The 24,068-nt window shown below is 38.7% G+C and overlaps 1 pseudogene; it reads right to left on the reverse strand.

Annotated features, from left to right (window-relative positions):
• Positions 1-21,820, reverse strand: part of LOC122096354 — a 71,430-nt pseudogene extending 49,610 nt beyond the window's left edge.
• Between the last annotated feature and the right edge of the window lie 2,248 nt (positions 21,821-24,068).

Consider the following 24,068-nt stretch of genomic DNA (forward strand, 5'->3'; position numbering starts at 1 on the left):
CTCAGCCCTTGGTCCCTCCATGTGGTAGGGGTCTGGGTTTTGCAAGTCCCTCTCGCAGGTCTCGTAGGGCGCCGTACCTCCCTTCCAATCAGGGGAATAGGGAGGGGGCCTAGGACCGTCCGGGGCACCTGAGTAGCTGCCTCCACCCCTGCATGCACAGATAGTGCGTTCCAGGTCGAATTTGACCTTTTCCTTTTTACTTTCCAAGTCTTCCTGTACTCTTTCTAGGCCTAATGTTGCCTCCTCCTCCTTCTTCTGTGATATAGCATTACCCATATTTAGGGTTTCACTTACCCCGAGAGACCGCTTAGCCTCGGCCAGTATCTTTTCCTTTCGAGCCCCACGTTGGGCGCCAGATGTTGGGTCTTCATCCGTCCCACAAAAGACGGACGGGGTCCGAGGAAAGGTAAGTGCGGCGCTCGCCCGTTCCCTAGCCTCCCTCAGCCCAGGAGACAATCAGACACAGCGGGGAGCCAAATCCAGCAGGTAGAAAAACTCGTTTATTAACAGAGAGCAGCCCCTTTTAAAGACAACAAGGGTGGGTGGCATGGTAAGGGAGGAAGAGGAACCAATCACTGTCAAGGTCACAGCCTATCATTCACCTGAGCCTTCACGGGCTGGTTAGGCACTGATCAGAAGATCAATTGGGGTCTGCCCACTCAACCCCCTCCCAGAGCCATCTTGGCTGGCCATGTGCTCTACAGTAAATTAGGCTCTGCCCACTCAACCCCCTCCCAGCGCCATCTTTGCTGCCCATGTGCTCCACATTCCAGTAATCTTTCAATTATTCTTTGGAGCATCAACAATGTCTCTAACATTTAGTATTATAGTAATTTGTGTTAACATAAGGAAATAGTCCTTTAGAAAATAAACCATTATGAACAAATATAGATCTGATTTAATAATGTGCTCCAATTTTCAGTGTAGTGAAATTGTAATTGCAGCTCAATCTGAATACATTTCTTGTAGCCTATAATGTTGAATATATAGTCATGTACCTTTGATATGAAACAAAATGATAGATATGATCAGGATGTTTAGGATATCATTCTGAGAAGCAGAGGCTTTATAATCACATTTGGGAAATGAGATATAAATAATAAACTATTTTCTTAATGATTAAGTTTATAAGGATAAATGAGTGATATGAATAAGATATTACAAATGTTCAGAAAATGGAGAGAATTCTGAGTTAGAATAATTCAATGAGGCTCAGGAACCCAGATCTGAAGATTTGGGTAGGAAGAAAAATATTAGAAAAAAATGTATCTCTAACTTTCTTACAGGAGATGTGAACACAAATGCCTCCTTCTAAAATGTACTTGACTAAACAGACTGAATGCTATCTAATCTCTGCTTCATTTTGTACTCCAAATATTGCTGCTTTCTTTATGCCCCAGAGCCAGTATTGGAAGATGGAGAATGAGTAACTTCAAAGACACAAAAAGCCTTTGGGAACATCTTGTAAATGAAGGTAAAAACATACTCACCCTGAGGCTCCACAATGGTAATCACTACTAAATAGAAATTTTCCATCTGTCCTTTGGGCATCTCTTTCAACCTACAGAGAAGGGAAAATTCCAAAGCTAAGGTTATAATAAAGCCCTTTTGTAGTGGAGAACATGAAACAAAAGGCCCATTTTGTAGCTTAACTTTTGCTATTGCTTACAATTCACAGGGCAGCTGCTTTCTGGCTTGCTAATAAATTTCAGTGGATGTCTTCTTACTTTTTCCATCAGAGTTTCTGAGCAAACATTGGTCTAAATCATGTAGTCAAGAGCATGGAATTATGTATATATAATATGCTCATTTCCTATATTACATTGTGGGGATGACATATGCCAGAAAGAGCCACACAATGAGTTTTCTTAATTTCTGACACTATTAATGAAAGGTAAGTGGAATTTTGCCTCAGTGAAGGCTGAGACAATGTTCAGGCTTAGTTACTATAATTAAGAACAAATAAGCAATAGTTTAGATACAAGAAGCAACACGTTATGATTTACAGCTATTGTTATTTGACTTTTAAATCAGTGGTATGATAGAATGACTTACCAGGAAGAGTAGTAAAGCAGATTTTTAAACTTGAAATGGTCATAAAGTTTGAAAAAGAATTCCATGAAAATCCCCCAAAGATCATTTATCTTTAAAACCAATATTTCTTTGCATTGCAATGGCAAGATTTTAAGGCATATGATTTCCCAGCTTTTGCATATGAGTTGTTATCAATATTACTCTAATTTTTAATTTTAATTTTTAATTATCTTTAAGTAGTTGTATGAAGGGGTTTCAATTCAACATTTCAATTTATGAGGACATCTTGGTCAATTTCACCTCTTCCATTATTCTCTCCCCTTTGTCAACATTAGTCTTTAAATCAACACCAAGTATGTAAATGCTTTTTGTGTCAAATATTGTACCTGACTGAACATTAGCTTAGAAAAATCTCAACTATGTCAAAAGATAAAATAAAAACAAATATGCTGTCCCTATTTTATTTTCTTCCAGTCCTGAGACTTAAATTCAGTGCCTGGGCTCTCTCTCTGAGCTTTTTTGCTCAAGACGAGTGCTTCACCACTTGACCACACCTTCACTTCTGGCTTTTTGGTGGTTAATTTGAGATTAGAATGTCATGACTTTTCCTCCCTCTAAGGTCTGCTCTTGGATGGCGAGCAGACTCCACCCTTCTTACATCAAAGTCTCCTCCCAATACCTGTGTTACCTAGGCAACTGGCACTCCTGGAAGAGGTTATATCTGAATCTGCTGAGGTCACATCTGGATTCCATGTGGCCACATCTTTCCCTGCCCCTACCCTAGCTAAGGCCTAGCCCAGGGCCAGATGCACCCTTTCCCATGCCTTTCCCAGCTGCCTGGAATGCTAACATGGCCTGGTGTCAGCCAGAACGATGAATAAACCTACCCCTTACCTGAATACCATGTGTGTGGTGTGGTTCTTACTGAGAAACCGCCTCTTTTTAAAACCTAACACTCCCCAGGCTGACTTTGAACCAAAATCCTCAGATCTCAGCCTCCTGAGTACCTGAGATTACAGCTTTGAGCCACTGGTGCTTAGCTTCTGTTCCCATTTTAAATTAATCCATTTGTTTATTGATGCAAAACACTTATTGAATAATTCTGTAAGTTTTTCCATTAAAAAATGTGTGGCTGACCTCCAAGAAACTTACAATGTAATCAAAGTGACTGAATATAAACAACTATGTTTAAAAAATGCTAAGTAAGGGGGAAATAAAAAGTAAATATTATGAATACTTTTTATGGACAAGGCCCTATAATAGGAACTATTACACAGAGTATTTTATTTGGCTCAGACAACAGACCAATTAATTATTATTTCCTCACATTTTAAAGATGAAAGATGTGAGAGTCAAAAATGATAGGTGACTTCTTCAAGATCAGGCAGCTAAAAAGAGCCAGTGCTGCAAGTACATAGAGCAATGCTTTATTCCAAAGCATGGACTTATGGCACTGCACCACACCAGGTGCAAAAGAATTCTCATGGCTGCCAAAGTGCTTGGTGAAGGAAGTGCAGCTAAGCCTTCCCCTGAAAGAATATAAGTGTATTTTCATTTAGCACAATGGTAGCATAAGAAAGCTAAGTAGTTTACATGCAATTAAATGGTGATGGCAACTCAAGGTACAGTAGGAAATCAGCAAGAAATGCAAAAGTAGTTTGTGATTTTATTTTTATCTTTGATTCAACAATTCTTTGGGTAGATAAGAGGTCAAGTTTGAATATTTGAGACTGAAGAACTTGAGAGATATGTAAATGGACTTAATGGAAGCCATCAGGACATATGGGTCTGCAGGTCATCTGAAATGTCACAATTGGAAATGTTATTTTGGGAATCTTTAGTATAATTGAAAGCCAAGCTGTGTAGGGATACAGCATGGAACTTATGGATAAGTAATGCCTTTATTACTTTGTGCACTGTTACAATGCCGTCTGTGTGTAAAAAGCAGCACTGCTGTTGGGGAAGGGATAGGAGAGGAATTCATATAGGCATTGTTCAGATATTGGTGATGAGCTTTGGAATACTAGTACTATCCTACCTTGTGAAGGTAGGGTGGGAAATTCAGTCTTGGAAAAACATAAGCAAAGCACAGAGGCGAAATTCAGTCTTGGAAAAACATAAGCAAAGCACAGAGGCATAAAATGGAATGAATCATTAGAACTAGTCTATTTTTAAAAATATTTTTATTGTAAATATACTCTACAGAGGGGTTACAGTTACATGAGTGAGGTAATGAGTACATTTCCTATCGAGTATTGTTACTACTCCCTCCTTTGTTTTTCTTCTACTATCCCTTCCTCCCACACCTCCCCAACTCCCCCTTCCCAAAGTTATAAAGTTGGTTTTCAACATAGTGTCTAGTATGTCTCATTGTTACAATGGGTCAACCTGTATCTTTTTTATTTTTTTTTTACTATTTTTAAATAGTAAAATGGAATGAATCATTAGAACTAGTCTATTTTTAAAAATATTTTTATTGTAAAAATAGTGTACAGAGGGGTTACAGTTACATGAGTAAGGTAATGAGTCTATTACCTATTGAGCGTTGTTACCTCCTCCTCTGATTTTCCCCTACCATCCCTTCAATCCCCACTTTCCCAACTCCTCCCTCCCTCCCCTCCCACAAGTTGTAAAGTTTGTTTTCAACATAGTGTCTTGTACATCTTATTGTTACAATGGGTCAACCTGTATCCTTGTCTCAGTATTTTGTTATTTCCCTTTCTCTCCCCACATTAGAAAAGCATATATACAAGATGCCGGGCACCAGAATCAAATACAGTGAAAACAGGGGTTATACCATGGGGGAAGAACATACAAAAGAAACAAAAAAAATCACATAGCACATTATAACTATGTTAAAAACAATAGCAAGAAAGAACAAGACACTTGTGTCCCTGTTTTGGGGTTCATTTCACCTTAACATCATCTTACATGGTCATATGTACATAGCTTTTGACCATTTCTGCTTGTCTTAGACATATACTAGTTTTGGCAAATAAGGGAAACCATGGGACCTATGTTTCTTTGGGCCTGGCTTACCTCACTTGGTATAATTTTTTCCAAGTCTTTCCATTTCCTAACAAATGAGGCAATGTCATTCTTTCTGATGCAGGCATAGAATTCCATTGTGTGTGTGTGTGTGTGTGTGTGTGTGTGTGTGTGTGTGTGTATCACATTTTCTTGATTCATTCATCTGCTGAGGGGCATCTGGGTTGGTTCCATATCTTAGCTATGGTAAATAATGCTGCAATAAATATAGTTGTGCTGGTAGCTTTAGTATGGCCTTGTCTGTGATCGTTTGGGTAAATGCCCAAAAATGGGATTGCTGGGTCATAGGGGAGCTCTATGTGGAGTCTTTTGAGGAACCTCCATACTGCTTTCTAAAGTTCAACCTGTATCCTTGTTTCAGCATTTTGTTATTCCTTGTCCCTTCCCCAAATCAGATAAAAGTATATACAAGACACAGGGTACCAAAAGAAAAACAGTCACAATAGGGGATAAACCAAATGAATAAAACAAACAAAAGTAAAAAGTAATAATTTCATACAGTACATTGAAAACAACAACAACAACAACAAAACCTCTTGTTTCCATATCTTGGAGTTCATTTCCATTAGCATAATTTTATATGGTCATATGTACATAGCTATTGCTGTATTGTGATCCTCGGCTAGGACTATCCTGGACATATACTAATTATTACAAATGAGGGAAAACATGGAACCCAGATTTCTTTGGGCCTTGCTTACTTCACTTAATATGATTTTTCCCCCCGTCTTTCCATTTCCTTATGCGTGGGGCAATGTCATTCTTTCTGATGGAAGGATAAAATTCCGAGGTGTATATATACCACATTTTATTGATCCATTTATCTAGAGGGGCATCTGGGTTGGTTCTATATCTTAGCTATGATAAATAAAGCTGCAATGAACAAAGTTGTACCGGTAGCTTTAGCGTGACCTTTTTTGTGGGCATTTGGGTAAAAGCCCAGGAGTGGGATTGGTGGATCATAGGGAAGCTCTATGTTTAGTCTCTTGTGGAACTTCTATACTGCTTTTCAGAGTGGTTGAAACAGTTTACATTCCTACCAACAATGTAGTAGCATTCCCTTTTGGCCACATCCATGTTAGCATATGCTATTATTTGTTGTCTTTCTAATGGTCATTCTAACTGGAATGAGGTGGAATCTCAATGTGGTTTTGATTTGCAATTCTTTTATGGACAGAGATGTTGAGCATTTCTTCATGTGTCTATTGGCCATTCTTTTTTTCACCCCATAATCTTTTATTTCTTAGGAAGCATCTCTTCCTTTTCTTTTTTTTTTGCAATTTTTTTAAATTGTGAAAATACTGTACAGAGGGGTTACAATTATATGAGCAAGGTTATTCTTATTTCCTCTCCAGAAAAGTCTCTTTTCAATTCTTTAGCCCACTTATTAATGAGGTGATTGTTTCTTTGAGGAATTTTACTGGGGTTAATTTTTTTAACTCTAGGTATATTTTTGATATGAAGCCCTTGTCTGTTGTATGGCTAGTGAAGAACTTCTCCCAATCTCTGGGCTTTCTATTGATATTGCTAGATATGTTCTTTGTCATGCAGAAGCTCTACAGTTTGGTTAAAATTATTTAAGATAGAAACTCATTGTGCCCCTGCAATCTTAGCACTCAGGAGGCTAAGCCAGGAGAACTGTGCATTTGAGGCCATCCTGGATTGCATAGCAATATTTTGTCTCAAACTAAAAATAAAAGAAAAAAATTTTCTTTTAGTTCTAAAGTATAGTGCTGAGGCTGATTGTGAGAGTCAGAAGAAGCCAATAAACATATATTTAATGAAAAAGTAAATTATTCTAATGATTACTATGCTCCCCAAATAGAATAGGTTTCTTAATAGAGTAGATTTCTGCCTAGTTCTGTGATATTTACAAGGTGGTTACATAATAGTCTTTAAGGGACACAGTAAAAAAGAATCTTATGCTGAGTATAAATTTTCATGTTAATTTTTATCTATGACACTAAAATGTTCCTGAGAAACCAGGATCAAGAAAGGCATATAGGAACTCTTCCAAATAACAGCCATGTAAGGAATTTGTTTTGAATATTTGTGCTGGCTCTTTCTGACCTCAAAGGCATATCCTATAAATAATTTTTAGAGCAAAGTCTTGGTATCCTGCTCATATTGTACACTTGTTAACACCTTGTAACTCCTGACCTTTGCCTTTTGAGAAGGTGTAATAATTCTCTTGTTAACAACTCTCTGTTTGGTCTCAAGTGAGGGCTTTCAGTACAAATCACAACCACAGTCGGGTGTTAACAAATGCCACTAATCCTGTCGAGTCCATAGACCATGGAATTTAGTTCCTGACAGGGATTCTTGCATGCACAATGGTATCTTGGATACTGGAGCTAAAGATCATTAACATTTTTGAATTGTTGCTTTTGCCTATGTGCTTATTTTTCAAGACAGTAGTTCCAAAAGATGTTTATGAATATCTTTTTAATTATATTATACCAGAGAAATGAGTTGTGTGGACAAAATAATTAACACAAATGTTACTATTATCCAGAAAAACAAAGCAGGATGATTTTTGCTTTACTGATCTTATAAATTAAGTAAAGGTAAGTAAAATTACCAATATTTAAGTACTGATATAAAAATCTATGAATCATGTTAAATGACAAAAGAACATGAGGAGAAATAACATACTCAATACATATATATGTTGGCACAGGTATTTTTATTTTGGGGGGGGTCCAGTCGTGGGCCTGAACTCTGGGCCTGGGCGCTGTCTCTCAGCTCTTCAGCTCAAGGCTAGCGCTTTACCACTTGAGCCACAGCACCACTTCTGGCTTTTTTCATTTTGCTTATGTGGTGCTGAGGAATCGAACCCAGGGCCTCATGCATGCAAGGCAAGCGCTCTACCACTGACCCACCTTCCCAGCCTGACACAGGTATTTTAATAATAACTTGAAGAAGAAAATTCATAATGGGTTTATTTGTAGATCAGACTACACGGTCATAGGTAGTATTTGTCATTACCTTCTTCCATCACTATATATACTTCCTATGTCTTTGGCAAGCATTTCAGGTGGCTGTAATTTTTTACCTGGTGGATGTAACCCAAATCTTTTTTTTTTTTTGTAGGTCATGGGACTTGAACTCTGTGTCTGGGCACTACCCCTCCACTCTTCAGCTCAAGGAGAGAGCTCTACCACTTGAACCACAGAGCCACTTCCGGTTTTCTAGTGGTTTATTGGTGATCAGAGTCTCACGGACTTTCCAGTACAGACTGGCTTTGAACCGTGATTCTCATATCTCAGCCTCCTGAGTAGCTAGGATTACAGGTATGAGCCACGGGTGCCTGGCATGACCCAAATCTTTACTGCAGGAGGGTCTCAGCTTTTTATAATCCTGCTTGGACAAGGTTGTTATACTTTTCCAGTTGACCTTATTTGCAGGGCATGGTAATTTGAACAAATGCCCTAAGAAGTCTCCTGTATTGCAGATATGCTCCTTGCCTCCATTGTGCAGCAATAATCCATTCCCTTCTATAGATCAGATTTATAATACAACCAAAATGCTAATTCTTTTCCAAGTTTGTTGACTCAAATATGAGAAACCCAAAGTGTCAGAGTAACATCTTGCTTTCCAGTTCATTGGAATCCTTGTTTGTCTCTTGGTGGAAGCATTTTCTTCTGGGCCCAAGACCTCTAAGACAGAAGAATATAAAGTTATGTGAACAGGAAGCACACATATTGCTAGTATGTCACTAGATGCAATGGTAAATACTATCCATCTATTTCCACACTCTGATTCCTGGATCTGTGAACCTTGGCTAAGAGGGAATACAGTATTCTATTTTAGGTGCTGATTCAGAGCACATAAAGCCTTCTGGAAAAGCCTGTCCCAGCCAGGTTACAAAAAAATTAAGTCATTGAAAGAACATTCTACATTTTATGAAACCAATTACTTTTTGATGGTGGGAACATAAGACCAGCGATTTCTATGGCCTTGTCTGTGACCACATTTCTTGTTACTTGGTGAGAAGCAAGACTAGTTGGAATAGTATGGTGGAGGATATGGCAGTTTTTAAGGCCATGGATGATGTTCTGGCAGAAATGTTGTCTCCAGGGAAGGCTGATTTGTTTCCTGAATATCTAGTCTAGTGTATGACCTTTGAATAATGGAAAGAGTCCAGTGAAGTCAGCCTGCCATCAAGTATTGTCACTTATTACTTCTGAAAATGGCACCATATGAGGATCTCCTTATTAGTCTGGAAGATTGAGAATTCAGCAGTGGTCATAATTGTTTGTCCTTCCTGAGTGTAAATCCATGTTGCTGAACTGATCTTCATCCTCCAGGCCTGCCAACACAAGCCCATTGCAGTGTTTGAAATGGGAAAGAAATAGTCTACTATCCACAGAGTGGGTCATCCGATCCACACCATAATTATTAAAAGCTTCCTGTACTGAAGTCACTCAGGGGAACATTTATTTAAGATGCAATCATCTTTACACTTCTTCCCCAAATTTCTCTGTTTTCATTTGTCTCAACATATTTCTTCCTGTCCCTGGTCATCTAACAAAGCCTTGACCATGCTCAAGAGTTTCTCTATTCCAGTATCCTTTAAAAATGTTCCAGAAAGGGAATTACATACTATAGTTGTATTCTTTCATGTAGTATCTACATATTGTGTAGACCCATCTGTAAGCCAGACCTGAATCCTCTTTCTTTGTCCATCGATAGTAGAGAAATTCCAGAAGAGAAGCTATAGTGTATGCTGAGGTAAATAATACAATATGACAGGTGTGGAGACTATGGGCAGCTCAGATAATATATATGGTACCTTGACCTATGTTTGATCCCTCCTAAGGCCTACCAGTACTTTAAGAGCAATTTCTCAGAGGAAAAGTAGAGTTACTTATGGATGACGGTGGGGATTTGCTCCAAAATACTCAAGGCCTGGACTTTAATCCAAGTATGTGGGCCTTCCAAAGACTCAAAACAGTATTTCTATCCCCACTGATAGATTACAGTCCAGGTGACAAGTAGCTTGCACAGCTGCCTAGATATAACATATATTATTCTCTGTTCTCCACTCAAAACTAGTAGCTTTTTAAAACACTTAGTGAATTACCTGGGGTAACATATTGAAATGGAAAAGATGTTGCCTCACAAATCTAGTGGCCTACTAAGCCTTGTGCATTTCTTTTCATTGCAGGAATTGCCAGATGCAACAACTTATCATTTACCTTAGAAAGGACATTAAGACATGTTCCACATCATTGAATTCTTAGAAATTTCACTGGGTCAAATGTGCCTAAATTTCATTGGATTGTTTCCCACACTCTGACCATGAGTCTCTTACAAGTCTGGAGTAGTTTCCCCTTTCTATGTCCAGTTAGTATAATGTCAAGAATGTAACAGACCAGAGTATAACCTGATGTATAGTAACAGCAATCAAGACACATTCTTAAGATCTATACCTATGGATTCAATCAACTATTGGTTAAAATATTTTAATATTTGCAACGCAAATGATTATATCCAGATTTTTTCTTGTCATTATTCCTTAGAAAATACAGTATAACTATCTAGCATTTTTATTTTATTAGGTTCTATAAATTGTCTAAATAGTGAACTGAAGTATGTAAGTGGATATATAGAGAGATTTCATACAAATCCGATGCTATTTTATATAAGGGGTTTGGAGATCTGCAGATATTGACATCTACAGCTTGGGAATAGGCATTTTAAATCCAATCTTTCATGGATACTAGAAGATGTCTGTAATGACCTAGGGCTAGGGAGTCATTAAATTCTTTTCAATACACAGAGTATATTGCTTTCCTTATCAGTTGAAAATAAACTGCTTTTGTTTTTGCCTTTGGTAATTTGCCATTTGACAAGTCCATTTCAGCATTCCTTCATTGATTTCCTTCCTTCATTGATTTCCTTCCTATGTCAATCCAGGGAAGACTATTGATTTCCAATTTACTCAGGAAACTCTTCCGATCCAGGTTCTAGAGCCTTTTCTAAATCCTAAGATATAACATTAAATACAGAATGTGCTTACTGGACATATATCAGTAAATTTTAACTGCTCAAAACTTGTGTTCATCTAGTTATTCTTCATCTTTAATAACAGTTCTAACACATGTTCCTCAGATTTTTACTTGTACAAATTGTACAAGTACAAATTGGCATAACACACACACACACACACACACAAACACACACACACACCCTTACTGATTTTTTTCTGCATTTCCTCAGTGTATCATTACAAGCATTATATGTAATTTTTTTTCCGGAAACACACTTACAGACATATCATTCTTTCAGATGAGTAAATAGAATGCCATTGTGTATATATACCACATTGATCCATTCATCTATAAAGGATCATCTGAGCTGATTCCATATCTTGGCTATGGTAAACACTGCTGCAATGAACATGGTTGTGATGATAGCTTTAGTGTGGTCTTGTTTGTGGTCATTTGGGTAAAGGCACTGGAGTGGAATTGCTGGGTCATAGGGAAGCTCTATGTTTAGTTTTTTGAGAAACCTCCACACTGCTTTCCAGATTGATTGAACAAGCTGACATTAATGGGAGCATCTCTTAATCCAATCCAATCAAGCAGATGTATAGAACCAACTATCATAGTTTATTTATTCATTAATTCATTTATGTATTAATTTTTTCATCAAAGTTTCCAGAAGAGTACATTACCCCAGTGTGTATTATTATTATCAAGCAAAATAAAATACAGTGGATTGTGAAATTTCCAAATGTATTAGACTCTGTAATAACTTTTCACAGAATATGTTATGACCAAGAGGGTAAAATCAGATGTGAGGAGTTTGAGATTTATGATGGATTTCCTAAGTGTTCTAAAAATCAGTGACATTGTACTTATGGTCCAACTATGGCTGCTTGATGCTGATTTTTATTGAGTCACATATATATTCTTTTCCCTGGCTTTCATCTGCTACGAGTACCAGACTTAGAAATCTGAGGTTTGGGAGAAAAAAATTTTTTTTTGATTGAAGGGCTTAAACATGGGACCTGGGCACTATCCCTGAGCTCTTTTGCTCAAGGTTAGCATTCTACCACTTTGAGCCACAGCTCCATTTCCTGGGATAATTGTTGAATTAATGATGGTAATCCTTTTAGATCCTGAAAAAAAATTTAGAATATCTTATCAAGCAAGCAGAAGTCAAAAGTGCAGGAGTAGCTACATTATACCTGACAAAATAGACTTCAAGAAAAATTTACCACAAGAAATAAAGGTTACTGTGCATTAATAAAAGGAACAATTCATCAAGATGGTATAATGATTATAAGTACATATGTCTCAAATATTAGTGTACCCAGTTTCATAAAACACACTACTGGACATAAAAGGACATGTGATATACACATAGTAATAACGAGTGGATTTTAGACACCATTCTTGTCAATAGATACATCATAAAATCAACCAAAAAATCAACAGAGATTCTCTTACTTAAACTATGATCAATTGGACTTCACAAAACATATACAGATTATTTCATCTAATGATTGCAGAATATTCAATTTTTCAGAATCACATAAAACTTTCTCTAAAGAAGGCCACATTTTTATCATAAAGCATGTCATAATATGCTTAAAATAATTTCCTATATCTTAACAGATCATAATAGAATAAATTAGACATTAATAATGAGGCAAGCTTTATAAACTGTACAAATACATGGTATTTGGACATTACATTTTTGAATGATCAGTACATCATTTAAAAAATTTTGGAAGGAAAAAAAAATTTGGAAGGAAGACTAAAATGTTTAGAATCAAATTTATAGGTAGCAACTAGCCATGAGTGATGGGGAAGTGCAAAAGAATTTTTTTAGGTTTTTTTACTGAGATTAAGTGATTACATAAATTTCAGAGTATTATGAAATAGTGATAGTTAAAGTCACAAACACATTTTAACCTTCACAAGGCAAATTGTCATTACCATGGTCTGTAATGTTTGTGAATTCTATGAGCTTTGACAATAAAACTATTTCTTCCACATCGGTTGATATGTACACTTCTTTCCTTTTGCTTAGTGTAAGCTGTTCCCTCTTTCCCTTTTCATTCTCTCACTCCCATCACTGCCCTTGAGTTGTTTAGTTCATTTTCATCAATGTCCAGTGTAGCTGATTGGCCCCTCTGTTGTATATTTTCTCGTTTCGCTCTGATTCTGTGTCGTCCTCCTAGCTTCCTTCAGATATGCACACGCACGTGCGTGTGTGCGCGCGCACATGCGCGCGCGTGCACACACACACACACACACACACACACACACACATACACCATATATGTGGTCAAGAATATGGAGTCATTTAGAAATGATGCAACAAATTGAGTGGAGGTCCTTTGTTTCTCCAATCCTATTTAATTTGTGATATCACCTTGTATTTTGTATTTAACATCCACATATCAGGGAGGCCATGTGCTGTTGTCTCTCTGCTCTTGCTTACCTCACTCCAAATGATTTTTTCTAGTTCTATCAATTTCCCTGTGAATGCCATTATTTTGTCCTCTCTAATAGCTGCATAATATTCCATTGTATATAGGTACCACACTTTTTGGATCCATTCATCTGGGTTGTTTCTATATCTTGGCTATTGTGAACAGTGCTGTAATGAATATGGAAGTGCATGTGTCCTTGTATCCTGGTTCCTATTGCTCAGGGTACATGCCTAGGAGTGGTATGGCTGGGTCATAGCAGAGGTCTATACTTAGCTTTCTGAGGTACCTCCAGACTGTTTTCCGTAGTGGTTGTATTAGTGTACATTCCCACCAACAATGCAATAGGGTTCCTCTTTCTCCTCATCCCTGCCAGCATTTGGTGTTGGCTGAATTTAGCATGTAGGCCATTCTGACTTCAGTAAGGTGGTATCTCAGTGTTGTTTTTATTTGCATTTCCTTTACAGCCAGGGATGATGAACATTTCCTCATGAATTTCTTTGCCATTTTTATCTCTTCTTCTGGGAAATCTCTCTTTAGCTTCCTTGCCTATTTAATGATTTGTTTGTTAGATTTGGGAAGGATTCATTTTTGGAATTCCCTGTATATAATGGATATTAGGCTTTTGTCTGATATGTTGTTGGTAAATATTTTTTTCCCAATTACTTGGCTGTCTTTCTAGTTTGGTAGCTGTGTCTTTAGCTGTGAAGAACTTTATTTTAAGTTAGTCCCATTTGTTGAGTCTCTCTCCAATTTGTTGTGACCCTGGGACTCTGTTCAGGAAGTTCCTGCCTGTGCCTATAAGTTCAAGTGTCTTTCCTACTCTGTTCTGTAGTAGTTTCCAAGTTTCAGGTTTAATGTTAAGGTCTTTAATCCATTTTGAGTTGATGTTAGTGAGTGGTCACAAGCTGGGGTCCACTTTTATTATTCTGCGTGTGGACACCCAGTTTTCCCAGCACTAATAGTTGAAGAAGCTATGCTTCTTCCACTGTATATCCTTTGTCAAGTATCAGCTGACTATAGGTATGTGATTTTATTTCTGGATCTTCTAATCTGTTCTATTGGTCTTCAGATCTGTTTTTGTGCCAATACCAAGCTGTCTTTGTTATTATGGCTCTAGAAGCTTTGGCTATTCTAGGTCCCAAAGGAAATTTCTAACAGGTATTTAAATGATTTGCTGCCATGGATTAACAAAAAGCAGGAGAAAATCCTGGCATGTGTGCTTCTACTTTCTGTTTGTCAATTTTTTTAAATTTTATTTTGTAATTGAAAAGGTGTTGTGTTGAGAGGTTACAATTACTTAGGTAAGACAAGCACATTTGTTTTTAATCATTACCCATCCCTCTTTATCTCCAAATTACCTCTCTGTATCCCCCCAAGTTGTAATGTTCATATCCCACATAGTGTAAAATGAGTATTAAAGTTGCTGTGGTTCATCCATTGTTCTGCTGTTTCTATGATTCCCTTTCCTTTCCACATATTGTATTGTCTATTATGTGAAAAACGAGGTACAAAAAGCTAAGAGAAATGAAGAAAAAACAATAAAGAGAAGGAAATAACTATATACAAGGTCTAATGAAAGCCTCTTGTTTCCATGAATTGGAGTTCATATTAATATGTTTCCTTATATAGAGTCCTTTGTGTTAAGCTTTTGGGTTCTTGAGATCCCCTGTTAAGAGTATCTTCTTCATATTCTAATTCTTACAAATGAGGGAGATCACGCAACCTGCTTTTTTGGGGGTCTGGCTTACGTCACTTAATATAATTTTTTCCAAGTCTTTCCATTTCCTTATGAATGGAACAATGTTATTCTTTCTGATGGAAGCATAGAATTCCACTGTGTATATGCACCACATTTTTTGATCCATTCATCTACTGAGGGGCATTTGGGTTGTTTCCATGTCTTGGCTATGGTAAATAATGCTGCAATGAACATTTTCATACTAGTGGGTTTAGTGTGGCCTTGTTTGTGGACTTCTGGGTAGATTCCCAGAAGTTGGATTGCTGGGTCATAGGCAAGCTCTATGTGTAGTTTTTTGAGGAACCTCCACAATGCTTTCCAGAATGGTTGAACAAGTTTGCACTCCCACCAACAGTGTAGTAGTGTTCTTTCATTGCATTCCTGCCAGCATCTGTTGTTGTTAGATGTCTTGGTTATGGATATTCTAACTGGTATAAGGTGGAACCTCAATGTTGTTTGATTTGCATTTTTTAATAGCTAGAGATAATGAGCAATTCTTTACGTGTCTCTTGGCATTCATATTTTCTCTTCAGAGAGGTCTCAAGGTCTTTAGCCTACTTTTTAATGGGGTGTTTGTTTCTTTGGAGGTTTGTTTTGAGGGAATTTAATTTCTTGAGCTATTCGAATATTTTAGATATGAGACCCTTGACTGATATATGGGTGGTGAAGATATTCTCCCAGTCTGTGGGGTTTTGATATATTTTGCTAGCTATGTCCTTTGCTATGCAGAAGCTCTGCAGTTTAATGCAATCCCATTTATCCAGACTTTCTATGATTTGTTGTGTTTCTGGATCATTATTAAGAAAGTTCTGACCTATGCCAAGGAGCCCCAGTGTTTCTCCTATTTATTCTTACAATACTTTTAAAATATCTGCATTTCCCTCAATGTTCTTTGATCCATTTGGAGTTGATTCTGGTGCAGGCTGATAAATAAGTGTTGCTGTTCACACATCAAGACCTGGGAATGCATTATCTGGTAGCCAGAAAGTAGGCTATACCATGTTGGTATAGACAAAGTTTATTGGAACATCACATGGCATACAGCCATGAAAAGTAAATCTTCAATCAGGGGATGGAGAGTTAATCTTAAATAGTTTTATGGGAGCACAGACAGTGAGAATTTAGCTTTAAGTCAGTAAGGAGGTATAGCAAATCCTTGTCAACAAATGCTGAGCAGTTCCAGTCATCAAAGGTTGTAAAAAGTAGGTAAAGCACAGATGAGTACACAAAGGGAGTCTCGAGACATTGTTCTAAAGGGTTAACTTAGAGGAGCATGAATGGCACTTCCTGCAAGCCTTCATCTGAATCTGGTGGCCAGATGTCAGACCTTTAACCTGACATGGAAGAAGGGGTGCTCTAGCCTTCTCCCAGAGGGAATGCATGCCAGCATATGCACCCTCATGGCACGCAAGACCTCAGATGGGGTCATACTAGTCAATGCCTCCAACATATATGGATCTTGCTTTAGTTTTCTACACATGCTTAGCCAATTCTGCCACCACCATTTATTGAAGAGGCTGTCTTTCATCCATCCTATTTTTCTTTGCCCCATTGTAAAAGAGTAGGTTGTCATTGGTCTGTGGGTTCATTTCTGAGTTTTTGAATCGATTCCATTGGTCCTCAGGCCTGTTCTTGTGCCAGTATTAAGCTGTTTTGAGTACTATGGCTTTGTAATAGACTTTGAGGTTCGATACTGAAATTCCTCCAGCATTGTTCTTCCTGCTAAAGATTGTTTTTGCTATTCAGGGTCTTTTGTTGTCCCATATGAATGTTTTAATTGCTTCTTCTATTTAATTGGAAAAAAGAAGTTGGGATATTGATGAGAATTGCATTGAATTAGCTTTTGGCAATATTGCCATTTTCACAATGCTAATCCTCCCAAGCCAGGAACATGGAAGGTTATTCTACTTCTTGAGGTCTGCTTTAATTTCCTTATTCAGATTTTTGAAGTTTTCATTGTAGAGGTCCTTCATTTCTTTGGCTAAGTTTATTCCTTGGAATTTTTTTTGAGGAAATTGCAAATGGAGTTGCTTTTCTAATTTCAGCCTCTCTTCTCATTGTTTGCGCAGAGGAAAGCTACTGACTTTCATGGATTGATTTTATACCGTGCTACTTTGTCAAAGTTTTGGATCAGCTCAAATAACTTGAGAGTGTAGTATATGGGTTCTTTAAATACAAGATCATGTCAGCTGCAAATAGGGGGAGTCTTACTCCTTTTTTACCTCTTTGGATCCCTTTTATGTTTGCCTCTTGCCTTATTTCTCTAGCTAGGAATTCTAATACTATGTTGAAGAGGAGTGGAGAGAGCAGACATCTTGTCTCATGCCTGATTTCAGTGGAAATGGCTTTAATTTTCACCATTGAGTATTACACTGTCTGTAGGCTTGGTCATACAGCCTTGATTATATAGAGGAATACTCCATGGATTCCTAGTTTTTCTAGAGCTTTCATAATAAGGGGCTGTTGGATCTTGTCTAATGCTTTTTCTGCATCTATTGAGATAATCATGTAATTCTTTTCCATGTTTCCATTGATGTGTTGAATTACATTAGTTGATTTGCATATACTAAACCAGCTTTGCATTCCTGGAATGAATCCTGTTTGATCATAGTGTATGATTTTTTTAATAAGTTGTTGAAGTCGATTGGCCAGAATTTTATTGAGAAGATTTTCATCAATGTTCATCAGAGAAATGGGTCTATAGTTCTCTTTCTTTGATGGGTCTCTGCCTGGTTTTGGGATGAGGGTTATGGCGGTTTCATAGAATGAATTTGGTAGTGAGCTTTCATTTCCAATTTCATTGAAGAGTTAGATGAGAATAGGAATGAGTGCTCTTTTGAAGCCATTATAATAGTATTCAACTGTGAATCCATGTGGTCCTGGGCTTTTCTTGGGTGGGAGGTCTCTTTTTGCTGTTTTTATTTCATTACTAGATATGGGTCTATTTAGTTGGTTTAAATCTTGATTTAGTTTGAGATTATCAATTTTTGCTAGAAATTCATTAATTTCTTCCATATTCTTGAATTCATTAGCATAAAGGTCCGCAAAGTATTCACTTTTGATATTCTGAATCTTGCTAGTTTCTGAGGTGATGTTTCCATTCTTGTCTCTGATTTTGTTCTTTTATTGATGAAGTTTGTTCAGGGTCTGTCAGTTTTGTTGGCTTTTTTGAAGAACCAACACTTTTTCTTGTTATTCTTTCTATGGTTTTTTGGTTTCTAATTCATTTAACTGATTTAATTTTAATTATTTCCTTTCATCTGCTGGGTTGGGTTTTGACTTGTTTCTCTTTATCAAGGGGCTTAAGATGTATCATTAAATTGTTGGTTTGAGTTTTCTCCAATTTGTTGATATAGCCACTCAGCTATAAATTGTCCACTGAGAACTGCTTTTTCTGTGTCCCAGAGGAGCTGTTATTGTGTGTTCTCCTTATTGTTAAATATCATAAATGTTTGAATTTCAGATCTGATCTCTTCCATGATCCACTGGTGATTCAACAAAGTGTTGTTGAGTCTCCATGTGTTGCACAATTTTCTATTTTGGCCTTTGGTGTTGATCTGAAATTTTATCCTATTGTGATATGAAAGAATGCATGGAATAATTCTAATCCTTCTGAATTTGCATAAACTTGCTTTGTGAGCTAAACATGCACTGCTGAGAAGAATGTAAATTCTGGTGTTTTTGGATGAAATATTCTATAGATGTTTGTTAAATCTAGTTGGTCTATGCAATTGCTTAGCTCTGTCATTTCTTTATTGAGCTGTCCAGGTGTGACAGTGGTGTCTTAAAGTCAGCAACAATCACTGTGTGTGGGTGTATGTGTGTTTTTAGATTAAATAATTTTTGCTTGATGAAAGTGGTGCTCCAACATTTGGTGTATAGATGTTTAGGAACGTTATCTCCTCTTGGAGGAGCACTCCTTTATTAGTGTGTCTCTTCTGACTCGTTTTAATTTGAAGTCTATTTTGATTGATATTTGGATTGCAATTCCCCCCTGCTTATGGGGGCTGTCTGCTTGATAGTTTCTATTCTAGCCTTTAGTTTCAGTATGTTTTTGTTTTGGGAGGCAAGATGTGTCTCTTGGAGATAGCAAAAAGATGGATTTTGCTTTTTGATCCAACTGGTCAATCTATGTCATTTAATTGGGGAGTCAAGCCCACTGATGTTGAGAGTGAAGATTGAGAAGTCAGAATTGTTTGTCTCTTCCAGCCTTTCTATCCATTTATTTAATTTAATATAATTAATTTGTTTTTTGTATGAAAATACTGTACAGAGGGGTAACAATTATATGGGCAAGGTAATGAGTACACTCCTTACCAAGCATTGTTGCCTCTTCCTTTGTTTCGCCTTCCCATGCCTTCCCATCTCGCCCGAGTCCCTTCCCCCCACCCAACCGCCAAAGTTGTAAAGTTCGTTTTTTGACATAAACTCTTGTACATCTCATTGTTGCAGTGGGTCCACCTGTATCCTTGTTTAAACAATTTGTTTTTTCCCTTCCCCTCCTCAAATTTACCAACATCAAATAAAGTGAAAACAGGGGTTATACTGTGGGGCAGGGACATACAAAGCAACAAAGAAATCCTTTTATACATATGTTAGAAACAATCACGATAAAGAAAAAAAAACATTTAAATCCTTAACGTGGGGTTCATTTTGTCTAACATCAACTTATCTGACCATTTCTGCTTGTCTCAGACATATACCAGTTATTACAAATAAGAGAAACCATGGGACCTATGTTTCTTTGGGCCTGGCTTACTTCACTTAATATAATTTTTTTCCAATACTTTCCATTTCCTAACAAATGGGGCAATGCCATTCTTTCTGATGGAGGCATAGAATTCCATTGTGTATATATACCACGTTTTCTTGATCCATTCATCTACTGAGAGACATCTGGGTTGGTTCCATATCTTAGCTATGGAAAATAATGCTGCAATAAACATAGTAGTGCTGGAAGCTTTAGTATGGTTTTGTTTGGGATTATTTGGGTAAATGCCCAAGATTAGGATTGCTGGGTCATAGGGGATCTCTATGTGGAATCTTTTGAGAAAACTCCGTACTACTTTCCAAAGTGGTTAAACAAGTTTACATTCCCACCAATAATGCAGTAGGGTTCTCTTCTGTCCACATTCCCTCCAGCATCTGTTGTTATTAGAGTTCTTGATTATAGCCATTCTAACTGGGGTGAGGTGGTATCTAAATGTTGTTTTGATTTGCATTTCTTTTATGGCTAGAGAGGTTGAGCATTTCTATTGGCCATCCTTCTTTCCTCTTCAGAGAAGTTTCTCTTTAAGTCTTTTTGTTTTACATTATTTTTTTAATTGTGAAAATACTGTATAGAGGGGTTACAATTACATGGGCGAGATAATGAGTACATTTCTTATCAAGCATTGTAGCCTCCTCCTTTGTTTCCCCTTCCCTTCTCATCCCTTCCCATCCTCCCCCTGCCCCCCACCCCACCCAATCCTCCCAGCTACCCCCCTCCCCCTGCACCAAAGCTGTAAGTTCATTTTTCGACATAATGACTCGTACATCTCATTGTTGCAATGGGTCCACCTGTATCCCTATTTAAATGATTTTTTCTTCCCCTTCCCCTCCACAAATTATACTAACATCAATATAGCTAAGACATGGAACCAACCCAGATGCCCTTCAGTAGATGAATGGATCAAGAAAATGTGGTATATATACACAATGGAATTCTATGCCTCCATCAGAAAGAACGACATTGCTCCATTTGTTAGGAAATGGAAAGGCTTGGAAAAAATTATATTAAGTGAAGTAAGCCAGGCCCAAACAAACATAGGTCTCATGGTTTCTCTTATTTGCAATATCTAGTATATGTCTGAGTGAAGCAGAAAAGGTCAGATAAGGTGATGTTAGGGAAATGAACCCTAAGATATGTATTCAAATGTTTTTTTCTTTCATGCAATTGTTTCTAACACAATTATAAGATTATTTCTTTGTTGCTTTGTATACCCCATGGTATAACCCCTGCTTTCACTGTATTTGATGTCTCTTTAAGTCTTTAGCCCACTTATTTATTGGGCAGTTGTTTCTCTGAGGATTTGCTTTTGGGGAATTTAATTTTTTGAGTTCCAGGTATATTTTTGATATGAGACCCTTGTCTGTTGTATAGCTATTGAAGATCTTCTCCCAATCCATGAGCTTTCTATTGATCTTGCAAACTATGTCCTGTGGAGCACATGGGCAGCAAAGATGGCACTGAGAGGGAGTTGAGTGGGCAGAGCCCGATTTTCTTCACATTCAGTGTGTAACCAGCCTGTGGAAGCTTAGGTGCTTGATAGTGTGTGACCTTTACAGTGATTTGTTCCTCTTTCTCTCCTCCCATGCCACCTGCTCATTTTTACTTTAAAAAGTGCTTGCTGGGTGTTAATAAATGAGCTTGAGTTCCTGCTTGATTTGACTCCCCACTGCATCTGATTGTCTCCTGGGTTAAGGGAGATTGGGGAATGCTCGAGTGGCTGTACTTACCTTTCCTCGGACCCCGTCCATCTTTCTTGGGACAGACAAAGACCTGACATCTGGTACCCAATGTGGGGCATGAAAGGAAAATATACCGACCAAGGCTAAGTGGTCTCTCAGGGTAAGTGAAACCTTACTATGGGTAATGCTATTTCACTGAAGAAGGAAAAAAAGGCAACATTAGGCCTAGAGGGAGTAAAGGAGGACTTGGGAAGTGAGAAGGAAAAGGAATGGGTCAAATTCAACCAAGAATGCACTTTAACATGCACCATGGAAGTCAAAATGAGGGTGAAGGTAAGTTACCCCCTCTGTCTTGGGTGCTCCAGACGGCCCTAGGCCCCCACCCTATTCCCCCTATTGGGAGGGAGGTACGGCGGCCTACGAGACCTTTGAGAGGGACCAGTGAGACCTAGACTACTACCGGCCTTCCACAGAGGGGCTGAGGGCTGGGGAAGTAACCTATGTGAAGGCCTACCCTGTAAAGGAAGCGCTACCCAGGAGCCCAGACCCTGGGCCACAGGATTCGCTTCCCCAAGTGTATCCAGTCAATCTGGCACCAGGAGCTAACAGGCCCTTGGAATGGTATCCATGGGAAACTAAGGATCTTAAAAAGCTCCACAAAGTGGTGGCGGAGGATGGCCCGAACTCTCCTTGGGCCCAGACCCTATTACAGGACATTGCTTATCACCAGTGTGTCCCTAAGGACTGGCTGGATGTGGCCAAAGCCATCCTCACCAGTTCTCAGTTTATTAAATGGCGTGCTTTCTTTAAGGAGGAATGCAGAGTACGGGCGGAGAATAACCGGCAGGCTCAACCTGTGATACCTATTTCTTATGCCATGTTAACAGGGACCGGGGAAGGGTACTCCACTAGCGTCCAACAGGCTGTAATACCTGGCCCGTATTATGACCAGGTGAGGCAGGCTGGACTTGCCGCATAGTACAAACTGGATGATGCGCCTACTGAGTCCCCCATAGCAGGAGTGAGACAAAAAACTGATGATCCTCTAGCTGAGTTTGTAGACTGAGTCCAACAGAGTATTAACTGCAAGCTTCCCACAAGGAACCTCCGAGATCAGTTTGTAAAGCTACTGGTCTGGGAAGGGATGAAAGCAGACCAGAGCATGGCCTGCTTGGGATTGAGAGAGAGTTCCCTGAGCAGATGGGTTGTGGCCTTGCAGGAGGTAGGAACATAACAGCACCAGTCCCAATCACTAGCTTTAGCTTTACAGGCTCAGACATCTGCAATGACTGAGTCTATTACCTAGGCACTAGCAGTCCAGAGCCGAGGAACCCCGAGACCATCGGGGAGAGGGATTTGTTTTAAATGCGGGCAGGAGGGGTACTTTAAGAGGAACTGTTTACAACAATACCCCGCCAACCAGCCCAGGGGGGGCGGGCCAAACCGCCCCCTACACCCTGCCCCAGGTGCAGGAAGGGATACCATTGGTAAAAGGATTGTAGATCCAAGTTTGATTTAGATGGGAAGCCTTTAAACTAGGAGAGGGGCATCCTCCAGCTGGTTAACTCAAGGAGGAACCCTCTCTGCTGTGAGGCCCAGGCAGCCTCATGGTAGGGTGACCTAGCCCCATTGGACCATCCCCCTGGTGGAAGGACTCCACCCTAAAATGAGTATTCTCATAGGCAGGAAGTGGTTTCACTGCTTGATTGACACGGGGGCAGATCGAACCATACTCGGGGAGGAGGAAGTGCCCTTGGACTGGAAGTTTGCACCCGGGCCACCAATATTGGGGGTAGGGGGCAACTCCCAGTACAAAGAGACGGTCACTCTTATGAAATGGACTAGCCCAGATGGGGAACAGGGAAAGATATGCCACTTAATGGCAAAAACCCTCACTTCCAATTTACTAGGGCAAGACATACTAAGAAAAATGGATTCTGTGGTTACTACAGACCATCGAGCATCCTGTGATGATACACTGGATGGAGTAGAAGCACAAAGGCTTAAACAGGATCTAGAGGGAGTTAAGGAAAAGGATTTTTTTAAACTTTCATAATTACAGAGAAGAACATAGGGGACCCGTTTGGGTGCACCCTCAATCCTAAAGACCACTGCCCCCTGAGTACCTCCCATTAGGTGGAAACTGGGAAGCCCTATCTGGGTGGAGCAGTGGCCATTGACCAAACCTAAACTTGTAGCCTTCCACCTTTTGGTGGAGGAACAGATATACCTTGAGCACATATGCCCTTCTATGAGTCCTTGGAACACACCTGTATTTGTTATTCAAAAAGACTCCAGGGCTTGGCCTATGCTCCCAGATCTATGTAAGGTAAATGAAAGGATGGA

The sequence above is a fragment of the Dipodomys spectabilis genome, unplaced genomic scaffold (assembly GCF_019054845.1).
Source record: "Dipodomys spectabilis isolate Male_0828 unplaced genomic scaffold, ASM1905484v1 ptg000369l, whole genome shotgun sequence".
NCBI classification, from domain to species: domain Eukaryota; kingdom Metazoa; phylum Chordata; class Mammalia; order Rodentia; family Heteromyidae; genus Dipodomys; species Dipodomys spectabilis.